Here is a 24865-nt window from a genome sequence, read left to right on the forward strand (position 1 = left end):
CATACGTCCACACTCCTGTGTGGCTGTCACCTAAGGGAATGTATCTGCCCCATCAGGATTTCTCAGCCAATACTGAATTGGCACCGCCTCAATGTCACGATGTTGCTGCCAGCTGCGGCTATGCCTCGCCCACGTAAAAATCTGTTATCATTCAAGCAGCAGATTATTTTCCAACAAGCGAAGGCATCGCGAGTCGATTTTTTCACAAGTTAATACAGGGTTCACCCCCCCCACCTTCCTCCAAACATTGGTTCCTATGTTCTATGCTTGTACTGCTTCTATCTGGCTATTTTTTTATGAACGGCACGTGAAATAAAAGTGAAATTGAGCCAAAAATGCCTACCAGATGAAATGTTTATGCATTGGCTTTTAACAGTGATATTACTCTATTAACTCACATTTAGTCAATGAGCAGTGATGCGTGTACATTTTATTAATAACAGTGTTTTTATTGATATTTAACTTAACTCTGCCCAATTTAATTTTTACTTGGCGCCTATACGCGTCAACCACACGTAAGCGAACTCGCGTCGCAATTAAACATGTACTGCACATTTTCTGCTGTAAATGGCCTCAACGTTTGTTTTTTTCGAAGGGGTCGTCCATAAATGACGTCACGCGATTTTGGAGGATTTTTGACCCCCCCTCCCCTTCGTCACACGGCGTCACAAAAAGTCAGACCCCCCCCTCAAATATGACGTCACAAAGCTTTGCCCCCCCCCCAAAAAAAAAACATGCTTCAAATCGCTTTAAACTATTGTCATTGTAGTGTGTATTTAATGAGGCGCTGCACTCTGATGCTGTAAGAGAAAACATTTATTAAAAAGTCGATTTAATTAAGTAGAACGTGTCTATATTTATTTAAAGGTGCGCATTTTGATGTGACGTCACCTTTCTCAACCCCCCCCCCCCTCGTCACACATCGTCACAAATGTCTGACCCCCATCCCCCCTAGGTGCGTGACGTCATTTATGGACGGCCCCTAACACATTGTATGGCAGTAAATCATAGACGGAGGCGAGGCCGTCCGTGTAGACCGTGGCGTGATCGTCGACTGTAAGTGGCGAGTGGGAGAGAGGAGAGGGGGGAGAGAATCACGCACGCGCACCAATCTCCCTCTGCCGCACGCTGGCACACACAAAGACAAAGATGCCCCGTATAATAGCCTTCACCAGACTGTTGGGGCAAGTGCTGTTAGGGAGAAGCACCTATGAAGGCCGGCACGGCACACGAGGGGGTGGGTGATCACTACGGCCGGACCGCCTTTGTCCACCCAGTGGTGATATTACACACCGCGCCAGGTACTCATTTGAGGCTGAGTTGACCTAGGGGAGGGGGGGGCTAGTACCGGTTCAGATAATCGTCACTGGTGTTGGCCGTGAGCGGGAATCGAACTCGGGTCGCTGGGTTCGTAGCGCAACGGAGCGCTAACCCCACACACTCACATTCAATCTCCCTCTGTCGCGCACGCGCGCGCACGCACACACGCGCGCACACACGCGCACACACACATACGCGCACGCGCACACACACACGCACACACGCACGCGCGCACACACACGCGCACGTACACACACACGCGCACACGCGCGCACACACGCACACACACACGCACACATACGCGCGCACACGCACACGCGCGCACGAGCAAACCTTTGCCTGGGGCAATTTCTCTCCCCCCCCACCCCCATCCCATGGCTTGGCTCCCGCTTGCTCCCTCTCACTTGTGCGTGAGGGGGTTCCCCCTCTCCCTCAGCCGTTCCCTTTAATCACCCCGCGCCCACGACACACAGACGCACACACTCGCCCGACGGCGATAAGGAGCAGACGCTGCAAATGGACCAGAGGACGATGATTTTTATATATTTTTCATATTTTTGTGCGGTAGCGCTCTGTGCACATTTGTTTTTACAACACACGACAACAAAGGCATTCTTCCACTCCCGTTTGTTTTGTTCAATGTAGGCATAGAACATTTTAATTCCCTTGTTTTAATTTGTAATTCGGCGCTTGGCCCGCGATCCTCAGCGCCGGACTACGTGGACGGGACTTTTGTGTTCGATCAGCGCGCTTCGTGGCTGGGGTGGTGGTGGTTGGGGTGGGAGATTCCGGGGCAGATGGAGATGGGCGACAGCATCGCGGGTAGGAGGCGACGCGCCGACACCATGGCAGGGTGGGCTTCCCCGATCCGTGTCAAGGTGAGAAACGATGCGGGAGGGAGGGGAAGGGTTGGGTTGGTTGGGGACGTGGAGTTGCAGCCTTGGGCGACGCGAACGAGCGAGCGAGCGTGGTGCACATACTGTACGGCGAATGGCAAGGGGATGTGAAGCTTTTCGATTTAAAGCTTTCGTGACTGCAGGGATTCATCTTCTTGGTTCTTTCGGTAAAGTCACGTAGAAGGGAAATAATAAAATAATAAAAATAAAACATAAAATAATACATTGTATTATGTTAATAATACAAATAAAACATAATAAAATAATATATTTTATTGTGTTTTATTTTTTATTCTTGTATAATTTCCATTCTACGTGACTTTACCGAAAGAACCAAGAAGATGGATGTGAAGCTGCTAAGCAGCGGCGGCGGGGACATTGTGAAATGTAGAGACCGGTTGTGTCGGCTTTCGCGGGCCCGCCGATAGTTTTAGCTGGACAGAGATTGGGGGGGGTAAAGCTTAGCCGCTGTTAAAGACAAGAGTCCAACAACAACAACAATAAAACTGGCAGCGTATCAATAATTATTGAGTACGAAAATAAATGCTTGTTATCGCTCTGATCATACACACCTATCATGTGTGAGCTCTTCTGATCCATTGGGATTGCTTCATGAACTGTGCAGGCACGGTCAGTCCCAGGAAATGCTCAGGAAATAACGGAATAATAATTTCGTACGTGTAGAATGTATATCATCATTAGCTCGGTATATGCTTAGAGGATAGTTGTATTAAGTCATATTTCTGTGTTATGTCCAGAGGTGGGTTATATTGTGTGCGTGATAAATGTAGTGAATTCGACAAAGCAGCGATATGAAAATGTTTATTGGAGGTGGCCGGGTGACTTGGAGGTCAGAAGACTGAGCCGGGTTCTCAAGTGCAGTAAGTTGAGGGTCTTAGCATGGTCAATGACGTCACAAACTCGATCCTCCATCATAATAACAACAACAAGTGAGGTTTTGCCGTGGATTTGCATGCATGCCAGCCCTGAGAATTAAACATATCAATGTTATATTTGAAGCTTTCGTGACTGCAAGTATTCATATTTTTGGGTTTTTTCGGTAAAGTCACGTAGGTAAAAAATTAAAATTAATAAAAGTAAAATGAAAATTAAATTAAAATCACGACGTTTCGGAGGCAACACAAGCTTCCGTCTTCAGGTGGAACCGTCACAGCACGATAGCTGTACTTGATACAGCAAGGGTGATACAGCTAGAGTGCTGTGACGGTTCCACCTGAAGACGGAAGCTTGTGTTGCCTCCAAAATGTCGTGATTTTTATTTTATCCTTATTTTACTTTTATTAATTTGAATTTTAATTTTTTTACCTACGTGACTTTACCGAAAAAACCCAAGAATACATATAAATGTTGCCTGTCATGTGACAAGCAGTCTCGAAGCAGAGTGTATTGGAACGATCGACTGCTACTGTGTAAAAAAGCAACAAATAAAGGATTTGCATAAGACTTGTGACAATACATACATTCTGCATCCATTCGTTGACACGCAAGCTTCGCGCTCTAGATTGTTGAATCGATCCACCGTCTCGTTGTGTGATGTGGATCGAACAAATGAAGTCAATTGGGGGAAAGAGACCCCAACATATATATTACAAATCAGGTCTAATTTGCATCGCGCGCTTTCAGATGCACTTCTGGGGCCGTCTGGAACGCTCTTCCTTCCGATATTAGGTATCCACTGAAGCCGTCCACTTTTCAATCATCTAGATTCAAAACGCACTTCTTTAGAACTGCTATTTGTGTTTAGTTTGTTTAACGCCGTTCGCTTACGTAGGGTGCGAAAGAAGTTCAAACATTTTGATTTAAAGCTTTCGTGACTGCAGGGATTCATATTCTTGGTTCTTTCGGTAAAGTCACGTAGAAGGGAAATAATCAAATAAGAAAAATATAAACCAATAAAATTCTCACGACGTTTCGACTGCAACACAAGCAGATGTGAATTTCACACCTGATGATGATTGCTTGTGTTGCAGTCGAAACGTCGTGACTTTACCGAAAGAACCAAGAATATAAGTTCAAACATGCATACGTACAGCTGCCGTAAATGAAGACGCTGTTACATTACTGGGAATTCAAGACGAAGCTTTCATTGAGAGCAAGTTGGTGGGTCGTCTTGAGCACGCGTTAAATACGTGAGATTTGCTCATTGTAAGCAGGTGCACCCAGGACGAGCTTGGGGGTCTTCGGTGCTGCAGATTGTTCAGCGTGTGGCTTCACTCTTAATCCACAGCAGGGGGCCAACCTGCGATTAATGATGGAAATATTTATTTAAAAAGAGCAGCTTCACAATTACCCATTTCGACCTCAAATCTGTACGCGTGGAAATGCGTTGTAATTCCCGTGGCGCCTTCTTAGATTAGTCTTTTTGTCTGCAGACGATCGCACGAATCCCAACTTTAAGAATGACACATCATGAAGAATATGTACGGAGCCCACACACCCTACATGTTATATTTATTCCTTGAAAAAGAGGTGTGGTGTGTCATTCGGGTAGGTGGGTGGATGGTGTGCAAGTGGGTGGGTGCACGAGTGGGTGAGTTGATGGGTGGGTAGGTGTGCACGTACTGTATATAGATGGACGTGGAGGCAATTATCCAGGTGCGTGGATGAGTGTTTGCGTGAGTGGGTGCATGGATGGGGTGGGTGGCTAGATGCAAGGATGAATTGGTAAATGTGTGGATGGGTGCAAGGGTGACTAGGTGGGCATATGAGTGGTTAGATGGTGGTTGTATGCATGAGTAGGTAAACATAAATGAATTACTTTAGCCAATAAATATATATTCGTAGCCTCCGCAGACTCACATTAGGACCAGCTTGACGAAAAGCATGCGTATTCCGAGAATGAGACAGTCCACATCTAAATATACTAAATAGATATCGCACATCTTTGATGCCTAACAGAGTTGCGTGCAATTCCTCTTACGGAACAACCCATCGAGCCTCGGCTCACAAACGACAGATGTTGTGAAGATTCGGCAACGTTCACTTTGAAGTGGCTCTAAAAGCGTAAATAGGCGCGTGGATTAAAGCTCGCGCCGTCATTGCTGGATGATTCTGAAGGGGCTGCTCTCTGTGGTTATTTAATTAAGGTCACTTGCCATTTTCTGCAAATTAATGATGAGCTGCAACGCGCAGACGCTTCTGATCACGCACGAACGCGAGCCCTGGCAATCAACGATGTGTCCTCGTAATTGGAAGTGGCCGAGGTTTTTGAACAGATTGATTTCGAATTGAAAAGGTCTCTCTCTTTCAGTCAACGGGCCCATTCATTTTTCACTCTCCATATTTTTTATTCCAATTTTTCATTCTCCACTCCACATGGAGTGCCCCTACATCTTCCGTCGTGTGTTCATGGCAATGGGTGAAGCTCTCGTCATGTAATAATAATAATTACTTTTATACATTTATGGATACTGTCGTCGAGTAATTAATGGTTGGTACACTGGACTTGAAATCCAGAGGTCACTGGTTCGATCTCCCGTGCAGATTTTGAATCAAAGGGCTGGTTTCTTTGATTTCCGCGCTTATGTCTACCTAGCAGCGTAGATGTTGTACTCCACTGTTAGTTGATCGGCCGTGCCGTGTGTGTGTGTGTGAACATCTTACCGTGTCTCAAGAGTTCTCTATTCAGGAGGGTGCCACTTGGAATGTTTACCCATCCTTCCACACTCCGCCCTCGCTTCCTTCTACGAGATGCCGTAGCCATTGTAAGGGTGACCCCCGATCCATAAGGCCCTCTCTTGAGTGTCGCCATCAACATTCGCCTGGAAGAATTCCCCTCGGTCGAAAACCTCTGGGCGCCACTCCAATACCCCCCGTCTCGGTAACCCTCCCTCCTCCATCCTGCCCACTTGTGCCACCCATGGTAACCTCGTCAACCGGATTGCCTCCGCCACCCTATCGTGCCATGTCCCTTCACACAAAATCCCAAAATTTGCTGAACCTTTCCTCCCAGAAATCCCCAGCATCATCATCCGCACCGTGCACCAAAATAGTCAATGGCCAGAATTTAGATGTTTACATTATCCGTGTTAAAGTCCAACTCTCAGACCAGTACAGCAACACGTTGACATTACCCTGCCCTAAATAAACTATAAAGTCGCCTCCATAATGGTCATGTGTCCCATCAATCCATGGATACCCACTTGAGCAAATGTTATACAACTCCCCCTTGGATTGTTGGTTTTGAAAGCAGTCTGATGCTCATCGTAAATCTGTTTAAAAAAATGTATACGATGCTTAACCACACACACATACAAAGTCCACGTCTCGCATCTCTGAGTGTCATTTATTTTCTCCGAGCCCTGCACTGCCCTCTCTATCTTGCTAATACGGTGACGTGCAAACACAACCCCATAATATTTGTCTCAATTCACGTGCATTATTGCTCTTCCTCGGATACAATTTTGCGGGCTGTGTGGGTGGCGGTAAAGAAACACGAGATGAAAATCCGACACCCATCATCAATAACAAAGTCTGCCCCATAACTGAATTCATGCAGTAAATAAGCTGCACATTTCCCCGCGTAAGACAGAGATTGGTAACGATAACAGAGGTGGAGTGTTTGCAGTCATTATTGCTCCTACAACGACAGCAGCAGGAATATATATTTATTTATTGAGCCTACGATGTCTTCTTCAAGGGAGACCTGGGACTTGAAAGTAAAAATGCTCCAACGGCGTGGGCGAGGAATCGTACGTAGTCGCTGCTCACTCGGGGTGGAACGGTGCATTGATTCGTCGATTGATATCGATTCTTAAGTTCAGGATAATTCCATCAACGTGTTTTCGACTCGTATTTGACTCACGTGACGAGATTAACACCAACCCCTGCAGCCTCTAGAGGCGTTACGTCATTCACCGCAATCTTTTAGAAAAAAATTATGAATTCTCTGATAGAATCGTGACCCTAAATTACAACAATTCATCGCATCACCAGGATGTGGCTGACTCGGTCCATTGTGATTTCACATGCAAAGAAGACATTGTCGTCAATGAATTCCACTGCTAAAGCCACACAGGCTTAAGGATTCATCCGGACCCTCCATATTATTATTACCGGTGCATGCAGGTTTGCCACGGCGGTGAGATGTTAACTACCTCGCCCGGTATGCAGGAGGTCGTCGGTTCGATCACGAACCTGACGCCTGCTGCTGTATATTTGAAGTGTGCGTGTCTCTCTCTCTCTCTTCCCGTGGTCGCGTGGATTTTTCTCTGGGTCCTCCGGTTTTCTCCTCCACATTTAGAAATGTGCGTTTATAGTATTTTGCTGCTATATATTTCCACATGATAAGCCACTTGGTTGAGGTTATCATTTGTTTACGGCCAGGTCGCTTATATTGAAAAAGAGCTATATAGCTCAGTGGTCCTTACCTCGTAAAAATAAAACATAGTTTATGTTTTTTTGTTGTTGTTGTAAATGATGCCACCCACTTGACCGCGCCTGTTTTTGTTGTATCAATGTTCATGCTCGTTATTCGGCTGCTGTTGATTCGACGTGACAGCCGTGTAAGAAAAGAGACTCGTCACCCCCCCCCGCCCCCCCCCAATGGACCCAGAGACGACGCCGTCAATGTGTGCGGCATTAATCAAGGGCGTCACTAAACGCGAGCTGCGAACTCGCACCAGGGCGAGCTAATGACGACGACAACAACAATAACAACAACAACGTATGGCAGGGAGCCTCTTTCCCGTTTCGGCCACATTTTTAGATTTACGAGAGCGATAACGATTTTCCGAGACTGCTGTAGTTTAACATTCTACGTGTTAAGTTTAATGTGCTGCCCCTTTTGCTGGTGATGGAAATAAAAAACAATACAAAAGGACCCTTTTTTGGTAGATAGTAAATTTTATAGATAACGTAATTTTTCAAAAATAGCTTAATTTTTCTCTCCAAAAATCATTAAGTTGGGTGATATTAGGGATCTCCGCTCTCAACGCTGTGATTAAAATGAGTGTGTGTATGTATAATGTGTCTAGGACCACTATCTGAGTGATGCTTGTGCGGAGATAAAGAAGCTTGAAATTAACATTTTATAGTTCAGGCCTCGCCACATTACATATTTGGCTGCCATGTCTGTCAATAAAATGTAATTTAAAAAATTGTGGAGCAACTAGCAAAGGTAAAAAAGGTAAAGTTGCCACTCTGAAAATGTTTTACTCACTCCACTGTTGGTGGGAAGGACCTCCAACTGGAGGAATCTCGAGCGAGATTCTCTCGAGGTGGTATGGGAGTACCCCACACTTTACCCCACCAAACGCGACCTGCTGATCGACTCATCGTGGGTGTAAGGATGTATCGTGCTGAGTGGGCAGAGGTGGGAGGACTTAGGAATCGTGCCACTGCCGCGCTGCTGAGTGCTCGATCCGCCGTCCTCTGGATTGCACGGCCACTGTTGATAACCGTTACGCCACGCCAGTAAATTCCCAGCGGAGCAAACTAAAATGTATATTTTGATTGTATTTAGAAGAAAAAAACCCACACGCAATTTGTGTTAATAACCAGGCTTTTAAAACGGGTGGAATTATTGGTCTATTGCGTCAAACAGAGACAACGACAACAACAACACGAGGCATCCGTGAGCATTTGGAGAGAAGTGCCGAGACAAAGTAAACTTGCACGCAGTCGTAATTAGATTCATTGCAGGTGGTGATGGTGATGTTGGGGACGGTGGTGGTAGCGGTTAGTGCGCAACGCTATGACCCCGGTGACCCGAGTTTGATTCCCGCTCACGGCCAACACCAGTGACAAATTATCTGAACCGGTCTTGGGCCTCCACTAGGTCGACTCAGCCTCAAACGAGTAACTGGTGGGGTGTGTAAACATCACCACTGGGGAGACAAAGGCGGCCGGGCGTGGTGTTGGCCACCCACCCCCTCGTGTGCCGTGCCGGCCTTCATAGGTGCTGCTCGCTAACAGCACTTGCCCCAACAATCTGTCACAGGCTATACGTGGGATCTTTGTCTTGTTTTGGTGGTGATGATGGAGGTGGCGATGCGCACGATGCTAGGCCGGGCTGTGGACATTCTCTTGTAAGTAACGATGCTGGAATAAATACGCTTTCCCTCGGGGGGGGGGGGGGCTAGGAGGCTGGGGGGCTGGGGGGGCTGGGGGGGGGCGCACGGGTTGAGTGACGGAAATTGCAGGGGCGGGGGTGAAGGCAAAGGGTGAAGGCAACAATAAAATAGAGAATCTGTGACAAGGGAGCCAGTGCGTGGGAGAGAGAGCGCGCTCCAGATTGCCCCCCACCCACCACCCCCACACCGTGATGAACAATCCTGTCCATGCCAATCGGGGCCAGAAGCAACCTCACGTTTCGTCAGCCGTTGTGCGTCTCGTCTGATTTGCTGTGCGCAAGATACATATGTAACAACAACAAATATTAATAATTACCCCAAAACAAAAGCGTGGTGGAGAATTTTTTTAAAGCGTGGGGGGGTTTATTTTGTTATTCGAAATATAAAACGATGTGGTTTGCTGCATATTGCAATTATGAGCCAACGGATGTCTCGCGTGGATCCAGCTGCCCAATGAATGTGCATCACGACCACACGCTGGACTTTATTGCATCGCAGCCTTTAACTTGGGTTAACACATCTCTACAAAGACCCCTCGTTATAGCCTGAACAGACTGTTGGGGCAAAGTTGCTGTTAGCGAGCGCCTATGAAGGCCGGCACGGCACATGATGTTTACACACCGCACCAGGTACTCATTTGAGGCTGAGTCGACCAGGACCAGTTCAGATAATTATCGTCACTGGCGTTGGCCGTGAGCGGGAATCAAACTGGGGTCGCCGGGTTGGTAGCGCAGCGCCCTAACCGCGACACCACCGCTCCCCACGTCTCTACACGCACACAAAGACAAACACACATCTTGTAGCCTACAGATTCTATTGGGGAAATTGCTGTTAGCTAGCAACTGTTCAGGCGGGCAGGGCACACAACAACAACCTCGTGTGGCTATCACCATGTGCGGTCACCTTTGTCTCTACACCACCATCAGGTTCTGTATGTATTTAAGGCTAAGCAGACCTAGATGAGGTCCAGGCCCGGTTCAGATATAACTCACCACCAATGTTACCCATGCTCTGAAATTGAACTTCAGTTACATAAAAACACCTTGAAGATATTTTATTATTGTTGTTGTTGTGTTTGTGTGCACACAACCAAAGACAGACAAAGATCCCCCGTATTGCCTACAGACGGTCGGGGCAAGTGCTGGTAGTTGAGCATCCGTGAAGGGCGACACGACACAACTCAGCAAACCACACGCACGCACGCTCTCACACGTCTGAATATAGTCACCACCACTTTGTGCAGCCCTGCTTTACTTTGCCCACTCATTAAATCTGACAGTCGTTCGTGAACTCGCCTGCTTGAACCAGAGCCCTACATTCGCGGAATAAATTACATCAAATCTCGGAGCACCTTCTGGCTTGAGTGAAGCCACCCGTCGATGGGTGCGATGCAGCTCACTGACAGTCGAAGGCTGTCTGCCACGTCCACGTCCCGTGGCCTTCCCTTCAATTAACCTTCTGCCTCCACTGCGCACACCTTCACACGCGCACAACAGCAACAGCAATCATCGTGCAATGCGTGTGAAAGGTCGCTCGAGGCACGCGCGGGAGAGATCCCATTCGTTTTGTCGAACAACAGGCCCCCCCCCATCTCTCAATGGATTCTCCTTCAATCTTACAAATGCTGGTCTCGAATGCCAAAGTCACATTGTACTCTGAAGAGGAAAGAAGTGAGCTGTAAGGCAGGAGGGGGGGTGAATGCTCTTAAGCGATTGTGTGTTTGCACTCAAGTAGTGACCGGCGTGTTTGCTCGCAGTGACACGCTGCTCAGGATACGTTTTGTATGTATGTATGTATATACGATGTTGAACTTCCTTTGCACCGTACGCAGCCGAGCGAGCTAATCGGAGGTGTTGATTGAGCCGCGCGCACAGCTGCCGGTCTGCGTTCACGTGAATTTGCGGCGAGTTGGGAGGCACATTTGTTCGCACATTGCTTCGATGAAAGAACACGATTCGAGGGGGGTGGGTCACCCCTTTTTTATTTAAAAAATGTTTTTTATTTGTGTTTGTTCCGTTTCTTGCGGTTCATTCGCCTGCAGGTTACATATTCCATGAAACGTTCAGTCCATTTTTTTTTTAATCAATCCAGAGCTGGTCGAAAGCCTCGTGTGTTCCGGGTTGTTTGACCAAACCTCACCATTCTGGTCAGTCTAAGTTGCTGAAGATGGGAGGTGACCCAAGACGAGTTCGGATCCCATTCACCGCCGATGTTTGCCATGGCTGGGAATTGAACCCAGGTGACCAGGTCTGAGAGCAGGTAGTGCGTGAACTCCCCGCACGAACATTATTTACCTACCCCATCTGTCTGTTACAGTTTCGAGCACTGTGTGCGCAAACGGGCAAATTGTGAAGCTGCCGGACAATCCCACAACAAGCGGCCGAAGCTCACCGCAGCCGCTGAATGGGGAATGTCTGGCCACGAGGGCAAATGTTTACTCAGGAGGGGGTGCAAGACTTTCGATGTCAAGCGTAGCGTGTCCATAGGCACGGCGTCATCAAGCAACGTGCTGCGAACGTACACACAACTGCCTGGGAAAATGGCCTGGGAACGACTCTCTGGTCTCTGTACAAAGAGAGATGAGTCCTGCCTTGTCACGGCCAAGCGGGACCGTGGACGAGAGGAAAGTGGGATAGGTCTCGATTCAACAGCAGCATCCACCCCCCCCCGCCCATCCTTCAACCAGTGTGGTGAATTTCGATTTAAAGCTTTCGTGACTGCAGGGATTCATCTGCTTGGTTCTTTCGGTAAAGTCACGTAGAAGGGAAGTAATAAAATAATAAAAATAAAACATAACAAAATAATTCTCACGACGTTTCGGCCACAACGCAAGCAGCCGTCCTCAGGTGGAGAACAGGTCTGTCGAGAAGGCAGAGTCTGCTTGCGTTGTGGCCGAAACGTCGTGAGAATTATTTTGTTATGTTTTATTTTTATTATTTTATTATTTCCCTTCTACGTGACTTTACCGAAAGAACCAAGAAGACAGTGTGGTGAAGTATGGCCAAACATCTGCCGTGACCAACCCAGCGTGGCTGGTGCCTTGGTTACACAGTCGATTGATGAATGGGTCTGAAAATTAATATTGATTTCATGCGTAGGCTTCCGCGGACAATATTATGATGAATTAATTGTTTTTGTTTGATATTTGACACGGACTGCTGAGCCTTTATCTTGATGAAAAGTCAGTGCAGCACACATCGTGGCATCTGCCGTGGCTACAAAGCAGGGACTGAAGAGCTAAGATAATTATATTTGAGGGCAGAGTCATCGGGTAATTTCTAAATGTGTACAATAAATCTACGTATTTTAGTCAGCACAACCACGAACACAACAATTGTCAGCACAACCACGGACACAACAATAGTCAGCACAACCACGGACACATTGGCGGTGGTGGTTGGGACAATGTGTTGAGCAGCAGCTCAACACTTTGAACAAATAACAGTCGAGAAAAATGTACAATGCCGAAAATGTCAATCCTGTCGTGCATTCTCCTGTCCAAGGCAGTGTTCGTGACACAGATGGCGAGTTTCGAAACAAAGTGTATTCACGCCCGCAAACAATAGTTTCGTGCGCGCTATTTTTACTTATTTCTGCCACCCAGAGCCCACAGGGGTAAGGCTTCAACGTGGTGACGCTGAAAATGAGTGACTTTCTTGCTCATTTGACCGTGCGGCAATTTGGCGAGAGTGGTAAAAAACGCACAGCGCCTCCCTGCCAGAAACCCCCACCGCGCTAATTTGCTTCGCGTCTCGTTGATGTGGGTTGCTGGTGCGTGTGATATTGCCTCTTGAAATTATACCGTCATAAACTGCAACGCCCACAAGGAAGGAAGGAATAACATTTGCTGAAGATTACTCGGGTGGATTTTATTTTAATTCCTTACAAAGATTCTGGCTGCTAGAGTAGTTGTATGCCACACGTAACAATGAGATTGTACTGTATCGATGCATTCATGTAGAGCATATGTATTTATACTTTCCTTGGAAAATAGGACAAAAATGAAATATGAATGAATGCAAGCTGGGAAATGTGCAAAGCTGTGTGATTAAGTGCTTGGAGTTACGATAAAAACAGAAAGAGGAGCACACGGATTCGGAGTGAATTAGATTCATATCATGCTGCGTAACGTCGTGGCAACATGGCTCGGTCGATATTCAAAGTACGAGCCCATAGCCTGTGACAAACACATCCGACGCATGGCACAGACGATGTCAACCGATGTCAAGGAATAGAATTCGACAGAGCAGATCGCAAAGTCATTTTTTCAAAAAAATCCGCTCGTGCGAAAAATACAGGCGACTCAAATATAATAGTAACATTCATTAGAAATAACGAAACAACATTCCGTTTATACAATACGCAGTATGCGAATAACGATGGGCTGTTCAGTCTTTTGTTGAATGTGTTGGAGCATGGAGTGGCTCAGCGTTTAATCCGCCCGCGTGTTCCCCTGCTGAGCTTGTGTGCTGACTCTGCAACATCACTGCTATTGCCCGCCAGGATAAATGCCTTCTCCATTACAAGAGGCCACGCGTCTGTCAGGGTTTTTGTTTGTTTGTTTGGGAGCAAGTCGGGCACGAGGGCACGCCTAACGGGTTTAATAAAACAGCAATTCAGCGAGAAAACGTTTGAGCCAAATCTCCCTCTGCGTGGTCTGTAGCAGAACAACCAACCATAAGTTGCCAGGTGTTGTAGGTGTGGTGCAGTGGGGTGACCTGGGGGTGGCAGCACTGAGTTCCTCACCACATGCGACGGGTTTTCTCCGGCTCGCTAGAACACGCCAATTACTCGTTGATCACGAATCAGCCAAACATCCCGATGCAGGACCCTCGTGGGAAAAAAATGAGTCATGAGACACAGTGATTCTAGATTTGAAGCTTTCGTGACTGCAATACTCTTAGGTTTTTTCGGTAAAGTCGCGTAGGTAAAAATACAACTAAAAGTTAATGAAAGTAATAATGGAAATAAAATACAATTATTTTAAGTTAATTCTAGATTTGAAGCTTTCGTGACTGCAAGGAATCATCTTCTTAGGTTTTTTCGGTAAAGTCACGTAGAAAGTAAAATAAAATAAAAACAAAAATCACGACGTTTCGGAGGCAACACAAGTCTCCGTCATCAGGTGGGACCGTCACAGCCACACTTGATACAGCTAATCTGGCTGTGACGGTCCCACCTGATGACGGAGACTTGTGTTGCCTCCGAAACGTCGTGATTTTTGTTTTTATTTTATTTTACTTTCTACGTGACTTTACCGAAAAAACCTAAGATTAAAGACACAGTGATGGTTATCCTGAGATAAATAAATGCCATTTATTTTTGAAAATTAACAGAGTTGAGCCTGGCTAATTGTCACGGAGGGTTATTCCTGAGACTACGGTTCCAGGTCTTGTCGGCTTGGGCTGGGAGGTGACCAGGAGTGGAAATCAGAAACGTGGAATATTCAAAATATCTGTTCGAAACTTTACATTCTAGCCATTACATGCACGTGATTTTCCTCTGGATAATCCATTCATGAGTACGTGACATTTATTAGAATTAGCCAAACATCCCAATGCATGACATTCCTAAAACGAGTATTGAAACTCGTTTATCCTTAAATTTCGATTTAATCCTTTCCAGGTAAATGAAGGGCCTTGTTATTGCTATTACCCATGTGGGGGCATCGGGTTTGGAAATAAACGAAGCTGCGTCACAATGTGCACTGTGACCAAATGTGCAGTGTGATATTTACGCGATCTAACCCCAAAGAAACCTGTATTATGGATGATATTGGTCGCGAAAGCCTCCGTGTTAGGTTGACTGTGACATTTTCCGTGTTGTTGAAGTCCACTGTGCCGAACAGAGAATGCTCTTTCTCTCTCATTGCCCGCTTTTTTCCTCTTTGGAAGACTGCGGCTGTGCTGCCGGGGCTTCACATTCATCGACGGTTAAATAAAAACCCCAGGGACTGCCTTGCAGTGCCGGATTATCCCAGTAGCAACAGTAGCAACATATGCTTCCAGGCCCCGCACTAGTTTAATCCGGCACTGCTGCCTCGGCATAATAAACACAGGTCTAAAAGAGTATCCCGTACTCTTAGAAGTAAGGCTGGCCCCCGTTACATTGCAACCTTTTGAAGAATGATCGCTTGCTTATTCATCCCCCCCCCCCCCCCATCAGTTTTATCATTATCGTGCTAGCGCTTCGTGTCGTGACGTGAAGTCTTCTCGCAGCATAGTGCAACCCTTTATACGACAGAACGACCCGTGGAAGTGGATATCAATAAGCTACTTCCGAGGTCTACCGCATTACATCTGTATAAGTAGGCCTGCATGTATATATGTGTATGTTGAACTTCTTTCGCACCGGATGTAACCAACCGTGCTCAATGGAGGTGCGGTCATTAGATTCAAATTGTTATTTTACTTCTACGTGTTTCATGTGCACTGTACAGATTTTTTTTTTATTAAATGAACACACTTTTCTAAACCGAGTAAATCTATAATGACTCTCTCGACTTTTTGTCTAAGAGGGCCCTGCATTCGGATGCTTGGCCAATTCCAGTTTGAACATACTCGCGTAGATGGTGCCTTCTGCAAGCAGGTATTTGCGTCACTATTCTCCGAATTCCTTGACACTTGAGCTCAGATGGTGAGTCTGTAGAATGTGCAGCCGTGAATGAGGTTAATGTTCCGCAAAAGAGCAAACACTCGGCAGACACCCCCCATCAAAGAGCCGCCAACTACTCTCGTGTGAATAAACAATTCCTGGAAATGCCTTGAACGCGCTTGCAGAGTCTCCGCCGCGCAATACACATAATTAAGCGTGCAACAACTCCCTGACAAATTTCCCTTCGATTATAAACACTGCACTTGGTGGCACGTGTGTCTGTGTGTGATTACAATTGTTTTTTAGCAGACACACGAACGTAAAGGATTCGTGCAATTATGGAGAGCGGTAGTGTAGTGGTGAGCGCGTTACGCTACCAACCCGGCGAGTTCGATTCCCGCTCAGGGCCAACACCAGTGACGATTATCTGAACCGGTCATGGGCCTCCTCTAGGTCGACTCAGCCTGAAATGTGGTGTGTAAACATTAATACTGGTGAGACAAAGGCGGCAGGGTGTGGTGTTGGCCACCCACCCCCTCGTGTACCGGGCCGGCCTTCAAAGGTGCTGGTAGGAACCTCCTAGTTACACCAGCCCACAGGGGATTATTGTGTCCGTCCGTCGTGCATCCAAAAATGGGAGGGGTGGGGCTGGGTGGAGAGGGGAGGGTGGGGAGGGGCTGGGTGGGGAGGGTGGGGAGGGGCTGGGTGGGGAGGGTGGGGAGGGGCTGGGTGGGGAGGGGCTGGTCACCCCGTGGTGCCCTTATAAAACTCAACGTTTAACCTACTCACGCCGGCTTGTGCCCGCCCTCACAGTCGGCCATATTTGCGGAATACACCACGCCGCCGTTGACCCTGGCCATTGACCGAGCAACCCAACGTTCCTACCAGCTCCCTCCGCAGGAATGTGTTTCAAATCGTTCCCAATCCTCACGCTCCAAATCAGAATCAGAATCTTTATTTATCCTGGAGAAATCCGATTGGCTACCAAGCTCTTTTTCACAGATGTCCAGCAGGGGCGGGTCAGCAATTCATATTCATACCCAAGCCCACTGCTGGATGAAGGCCCCCCTCCCCCCTCGCTGTGTTGGTCATGGGGGCTCTTTGTTAGTAAATGAGCAAGGTACAAGCATGTATCTTGCTCTGCTGCCCTCTGCTGCCTCTAACGTAGCGCCGTAGCAGCCTGTAACAACCTGTGTCGTGCACGGAGGTCACCCAATCCAAGCATTAGTGAGGCTCAAATCCATTTAGCTTTCCACGATCAGACTCGAGCGGGCGCATTCCGAGGGATTACGGTGACGCACTAAGTGAACCTGGCTGGGATTTGAACCCAGGCTCTCACGTTAGAAGGCGGCCCTGTGGCTCTACCAGCTGAACGAAGCACATCACACTGGAGCGCGAAACTACAATACCTGGCTTTGCCATACAGTTTGGCTCAAAGGCTGGGAGGTAATGCCCACCGGTGTCTTTTTGAAGTGCAGAACTGAACTGAAATGAACCAACGGCAGGCTTTGTTTGCGCAAGGCTTTAAAGTTGGATTAAACGCATTCTGTGGTCGCCTTGGCTAATTTGCGTGCTTAGCAGCAAACAAACTCGACTTGTTGGCGTGGCGGCGGTGTGCTTTTTGGACTTGTACGAGAGCCAAGGGGTTTGGGTCACCAGAGAGGCAACTTAATTGGCAGAAATCTCCACCTGCGCAGGTGGCTGTGAAGCTTTACAGCCTCGGCCGACGATGCTCCCAGCACAAAATATCATTATATTGCATATATGGGCGGAATATGTTATAGGGCACATGGCTGCAATATGATTACAGGCCACGTTCTGTGTGTGTCTGATTAGTTGCTGGCATTCGCAACTCAGCGCTTGGTAACCTTTTTAAAAATGTTTATTAAATAATGACATGGGGGGGGGGGGGGGTGCTGGAGTAGATGAACGTCTGTGTCTGTGGATTGTGAAAAAAAATGTACGTTGTAGCGACACAGCGACAGTGGGGTAGATGAATGTGTGTGCATCGTGTTCACAATGTGTGAAATGCATCCTGCATATTGCACAAATACAGCTTCACTTTGCACACGCAAAGTACATATCACAATCATGTATGTGTAGGTGGTGTGAGTAAAAACGGGAAGTGGAAATCATGAAGATGCATGCTTTATGTGCGCAATTCATACATTCATAGGCAATATAATGGGTGCATTTTTTAAAACATGGGGCAGCAATTAAAGACCGGCTTAAAGAGACCCCCACAAACAGAGCTTTTTTTACGTTCCCGGCTATGCAATGGCCACTGAATTCATCCCAACAAGATGCGTGCGACCACGCGAAATGAAAGAGTGTCCCAAAAATGTATTTCACAAAGAGCCCTTTTTTCTTGCTGGGAAATTTTTCGCCGGCTGAATCTCTCTTTCTCTTCTTGCCGGGGCGAATCTGGCCACGCAACAATCGCCCGCTGTTCCCGCGCTGGCTTTGGCTTCTGGGGGTCAAGCTTCCCCTAGAGCGCCGAACAGGGGGGGTGGAACACGCGGGACCAGTGGCACACGCCGTGGCGCACAGCCCCTCGCGTGCCCAGCGCCGATTTGCCACTTGGGAGTGGAGATTCACCGAGAAAGGGCCCCCCCCCCCCTTGCGCGTGTTGCGGCTGCGATGCTGCCAGATGCCCTGGAACCTCCAGATTGCTCAGCGAGACGGAAAGGACACAAGTAGAGATTTGGGTATTTTTGGGGTGGATTTTGTGGGTTTATAAATGTAAAAAAACACGAGCCTAAAGTTGTGCGCTTTAAAAACACGGGGGGCTTAATGTGTAGTGGGCCGTTCAGTAGGGCGCCGGGGTTTAATAATTGTATCTTAGCTCCGGTGGATGTGGTTTTGGAGTCGTATGTGGGTTTTTACTGCTGGTCGTAGCCATGACCCTGTCTGCCAAGTTGGACACCCTTGAGATGGCCTTGGACCACTTGCTCATGGACGTGTTTGTGAGTACGAACACACTCCAGTGTCGTGCACATTTCATTTCGACGACTGTGCAATGGTTATTGTTTTACACATCAGTCTATTCTTGTGAATACCACGGCTTGGCAATTAACTTTATCAAGCTATATTACTCGGGGCCTTACGATTCATCTGCCGTGGAGATGGCTTATCATGATTTGAGATCATAATTCAAGGACTGAGTCTATTTTTTAAAATCCTTTATATTAAGTTCACTTGCTTGCTTGCTTGCGCGCTTACGACCGTGCAAATCTTTCGGTCGTTTTTTAACCCACTTCCCGTGATCCAATCGAGCTGACATTTTGCACACAGACTCGTGCGTGACAATTGATTTTTGTGAAAAATGTTTTCCAAAATTTTCCACTTTTTAGGGGAAAAATTTTTCATATTTAATTTAAAATACCAATGTGATTAAAATGAAACTCTTACTCAAGAAAAACAGAAATGAATAATAAAATAAAACCGATGCCACGCATATAAAGGATGTATAGTGAAAAACTTTGTTTTTACGGGTTAATTTTGTTTGTATATTGTAATGAATGCAGTGACATTTAGCAGCTGCAGGGATCACATGAACCCTCTACATAAAACATATCATTACTAATTTTAAAAAAGCATCGATTCTTACCCACGAGATTCGATGCAACGTATCGTTTAGCTTCAAAACGGATATTACTCGATAGATCGTTAGACCTCTACGAAACACATTGACGCATTGCTCAGTCGCCTAGTTTCTGTTATAAATTGGAAAATTCCCAAATTTGCATGCATCTTTCAATGGATCAACTATTTAAAAGAAAAAAAAACCCTGTATGTTGCCAGATCTGAAGTTTCCAATTCGTACATTTTATACGGGTGTATGATGTTTTGCCTTGCAGTGTTTGCAAAACGTCATTTTCCATACTGTAAACAATGGGAGCAAAACATTAACACACAAACGTGCAGTGCCTTTGCAGCAAGGCATTGACCGCTGTGTGCACTTTGGAAAATGACTGCACGCGTGTAAAAAAAAAACTTTTCATGGGTTTTGGCTTTTTTTTCTTATCCGAGAGCCGTTTGCAACGGATAACCAGAGTAAGAGGCTTTCTAGTGAAAAGCTGAGAAATCAGTAATGATGGCAGCTGCTTGCCTCGGCTCTAAGCTTTGCGCCACCTGCTAAATAAGGAAACACCACCCGCATGTCCCACTCCACCAATGAGCATGATACAGTGTGCAAATTATTTATCGTGCAGGGAGATCTGACAATATTTTTATACAAAAAAAAACACAGTCTGAAAAAGCGTAGAGTGCTATAATTAGCCCGTTACAATGCAGCTTTCTGAAAAGCGGATTTAAATTATTGTCTCGCGACCATTTTGTGTTTCTACATCACAGAGCAGAAATAAAATATGAACGCTCATAATTGTTATTGCACACAATTCTAAATTACCGCGCAGTGCACTTTTCCATTTCTCTGCGAACCGAGAGAGCATGCCGACCGCGTTTATTGAAAAGTCAGAGCCCGTGTACAGCAACGTATGAGATCTTTCAAGTCTTTCCCTTGGCCTTTGTTGACCAGTTGTGTCCACTAGATTCCAGATGGACGGCTGAAGGCGTACTCGTAAGTGACATTGCATGCGTCGCGGCCATAGAGATCCAGCAGGCACAAAATCCAGGACTCATGGCTTTTCGCGCTTTGTCTACTTAACGTATCTAAATACAGCCTCGCACTGCCAAATAAAGACGGGCAAACAACATAACTGACTAAACGAAATATAAAGTATAACGTGTGCGCAACAACTCTGGTCGGGCGAGAGCCGACCCTCGGGTATGGCGAATCTGGATGACACCTCCCCTCCCTCGCAGCGATCGATGTACACTGCACGGACACCCCAGCGAAATTTGCTTGGTCGGTTCATGTAAAAGCCATCCGTTACGCAGAAGAGGGCCTTTTAGAGACCGCTTTGGGGGCAGCGACACACGTCACCATGAACCAGTGCCTTTGGCCAAACAAGCAAATATATATGTGTGTAAATTAAAAAAATCTCCTGTGCACCCTTTAACTGACTCTTTGGGCAAGTGCTGTTTGTGAGCACCTAGTAAGGCCGGCACGGCACACTGAAGGTGCGTGTGCCACCACCAAACCCAGCTCGCCACCTTTGTCTCCCCGGTGCCGATGTTTACACGCAGCACAACGTACATTTCTCGGGCTTGTTCGACCGAGGGGAGCCATCAGGACTGGTTCGAATATCACACATACGTTCGCCGTGGTTTCATGAAGATTTCTCACATCGTGTCGCTCCCAGGGATATATTTATTAAGCGCTTCCCTTGGCATTTTAAAATGTAGATATTGGACAGAAACTAGATTGAAATACTTTTCACAAGTCAAATACAGTCGGTAGTTTGAGCGATTAACCACGACATTACATCACCGTGTACCCTACATAGAGTTATTTTTATTATGAGAATCGGTTCGATGTTTACACCCAAAACCATCGTGTACACAAATAAATATCTTGGTAACATTAGGATGCCACCCCACCCCCTCCTCTTGCCAGGGGAGCTACGGTGGTGAGATGTTAACTGCCTTGCCTGGTATACAGGGCTCGCGGGTTCGATCCCGACCCTGACGCCTGCTGTATATTTTGAGTTTGCACGTTCTCCCCGTCGTCGCGTGGATTGTTCTCCGGGCCATCCGGTTTTTCCCTCCGCAATTTTTGGCTGTTATAAATTCCCACAAGATAAGCCGCTTCGTTGAGCTATCATGTGTGGCCAGGTCGCTTCTGAAAAATATCTGTATAGCTCAGCGTGCCTTACGTGATAAAATAAAAAACAAAATAGTTTTAGTCTAGTTTTATAGGTCTGACCGTGACTTAAAGCTTTCGTGACTGCAGGAATTCATATTCTTGGTTCTTTCGGTAAAGTCACGTAGATAGGTTCAAAGAAAATAACAAAAAATAACAAAATTATTTTATTTCTCTTTCAGAAAAGATATAGGTCTGACCATGGCCAATTTCCATTCATTTGCTTTTACTGAAGAACGGGGGCAAGGGATAGAGACATGGGGAATCAATTGCAGAGCTAATGTTTGACGTCCCGATTAAGTCCCAAGGAGGATATACATCAGAGGCATATATCATGCCCGCAATAAGCTTCCCCATTGCCCTGTTTGAGACAACAATCATTCCATTTTCTTTTAACCCTTCGAGGGGTATTAGCCCTTGTGATATATTTATTTCTTGGGTAAAAAAAAAATGGAAAAAGCATAGCGTGAGCATATAAAAGACAAGATTAATGATATCCCATAAAGCCTGTAGACTGTGGGGCAAGTACTATCAAGCATCTGTTAATCTTCTTGGTTCTTTCGGTAAAGTCACGTAGAAGGGAAGTAATACAAGAATAAAAATAAAACACAATAAAATAATTCGCACGACGTTTCGGCCACAACGCAAGCAGCCGTCTTCTGTTAAGTCCAGAATGGCAAGTGACAGGGTGTTTTTGCAAGTAACAGCCCTGGCTGCCTTTGTCTTCCCGGTGCTGCCATCAGCACGCTGCACTAACTGCTTACTGCATCAACCGAGTATGAGCATAGAAGCCACGATATACTCAGAGAAACGTTCAAAATCGTAATAATTATTTACACTGGAGGAATCCGACGAGCTATGAAGCTTTTTTTTCCCACAGATGTGCAGTAAATTGTTAATTGTCATTGTGAAACACTTAATCGGCAACGCACTTTTAATATTTAATTTGAGAAACTATGGCAACTTGGCATTGCAATGGCACGGAGTGACGAGATTAATAAATTAGTAGAACGCGCCATGTCCACTCTTGTGCACTCTACCTTTGTACATTTTGATCTGAAGTCATACCCAGATTCCAATTGGCAATTGTGTTTGGCAGCGTCTAGGACAATTTTAACCGAAGCCACGATGATGTTATGAACAACTTCGACTACCACTCCCAATATTTGTAATTTTTACGAGAAAACACGTAAACAAACGTGGACCATTTACGGATAACAAGAGCAGCTGCATTTAAAAAAAAATAGATATTAAGTGAACATTTTTTCACAGAAAGTGTAATTATTTTGTACTGTTGTAAATTGTGTTTGTATGGCTCTGCTGTTTTGCAGCTCTCTTGTGCAAAATCATTCAATTTCCTCCAGAGGCTTTTGATAAAACCTGGGAGCACAATTGATCGCGGTGCCGGGGTAAGGAATGAATCGAAAATAATGCACAGCACTCTGGCGAACACATGCTAGAAATCCTACGAGAGTGAGAAGCGGCAAAGCAGTTATGTGTGACAGACCAATCTGCTTTTATCATTGGCGGCTTTGATCTTTTTGCGGTGACGCCTTTCAATTCCATACTTCAAAAAGCTTCAAGATGCAGCGCGCGGCACGCCAGTGGAACCTTATCTTTACTTTCAGGTACATGGACTCGTAAAAAAAAAATGTGCGATATTTTTCTCATATCTTTAATGACTTGCGCTGTACATAATTTACATTTAACGAATTTCATGCCGGCTGCGCTTTAATTATTTTGCTGTGGCTCTCTAATTGCATTTAAAATATAGATATATAAACAAGCAAATATTACTCGTGACCTTTGAGAAATTACTTCTTTTTTTTTTTACAAAATATCACTGATAAGTAAATATTTACTTTCATCTCAACGTCAAGGTCGCGAGATGGCAGATCTTGACATTGAATCAAAAGCGAGAACACCGCGAGTGGTTTCCAGTTTCGGCCCCGGGGGAAAATAAACCCGTGACTGCATCTGCTCAGCCACTTCACCGTAATGTCACTTATTATTATAATAATACTAAAAGCTGAATTATCCTCGTCACCCAAGCGATCATTACCTTAACCTGTACCCCCTCTCCACAAGCCTCCTTGATTTCAGCTGTGGTTTTTTTTACAATTGGCATCGGGACGCTCCACACATTCAGCAGGGGTCTTTTGATGTCACCATCCGTAAACAGGGCAAGTCGTTTCTAACACTGCCCTCCGTGATGACCACGAGTAGGCGTACGCAAATGAATACGCTGCGACACGATGAAAGGCAAACAGGTAAGGCAATACGCGGCAATCGGTAACCTTTTCTTTTTTTGAAATCCCATTTCATTTCCGGTTCTGTTTGGTATCATTGCGAAGTGTCCATTCAGAAAGCTGGCACAGCAGTGTATTGACGCACCTGCGGGAATGAGCCACTGAAGACTGTCACACAGAACTACTGTCGAGATATGTTTTCAATTACCTTTTATCCACACGAGGGGGCACTGCATCGCCCCCTCGTGCCCTGCTGTTGATAAATATTTGTTACGTGGCAGCGAGTCCTCAATATTTTTACATTTTCAGATCTCAATTTAGCAAAATTAAGCAAAAAATCCACTATTTATTGAGAAGGATTGTCTTTTTGCAGTCACTGATTAAAATCCATTAACTTACTATGCAGTCCTTGAAACGCCAGTTTAACCACAGGTTGCTGAGCTCGAAATCCGAGCCCAGAATATCAGCAGTGCAAGCTCACCTTTCAGCCACACTGACCCTGGCAGCAAAACCAGTGAACGTGCAAATGGGTGCCATTTGCAAGGAAGGATGAAAACACAGTGAAGCAATTAACCTTCTGGCCAGAGGCATGCAGATGCACCACGAGCTCTGATTGCACTTCACTGCCTGTCACGAGGCCTGGTAGCTACTCACTGGGAGCGCTGGCAGATGGCAGCGCTGCTAAATTAAGTAGTATCCTGCTCTGCGTTTTTTGGTGGTCAGCCAAAGAGTAACTTTACCATTGTACACTGTAGTCCAGATGTCTTGTGACCCGCCCCAATTAAACGGCCCCAAACAGTGTAGTTCCTTTAGCATATTCATTTCTGTTTCAAATTAACCTTACTTTAAAATTTTTTCTAATGTTTTAGAGAGTTAAATGGAAGGGGGGGGGGTCACAAGACATCTGTACCACCATGTACAGCCATTTGTTTTATAAATCTACTG

General features: G+C 46.1%; 1 protein-coding gene across 2 annotated transcripts in view; it reads left to right on the top strand.

The window, feature by feature from the left end:
• The window catches only part of LOC144729428 (FERM domain-containing protein 4A-like), a 232428-nt gene that overhangs the window by 40859 nt on the left and 166704 nt on the right, over nt 1–24865 (top strand). The gene's annotated exons all lie outside the window — the stretch shown is intronic.

This window comes from Lampetra planeri, chromosome 32, assembly GCF_965212315.1.
Source record: "Lampetra planeri chromosome 32, kcLamPlan1.2.h2, whole genome shotgun sequence".
In the NCBI taxonomy this organism is placed as follows: domain Eukaryota; kingdom Metazoa; phylum Chordata; class Hyperoartia; order Petromyzontiformes; family Petromyzontidae; genus Lampetra; species Lampetra planeri.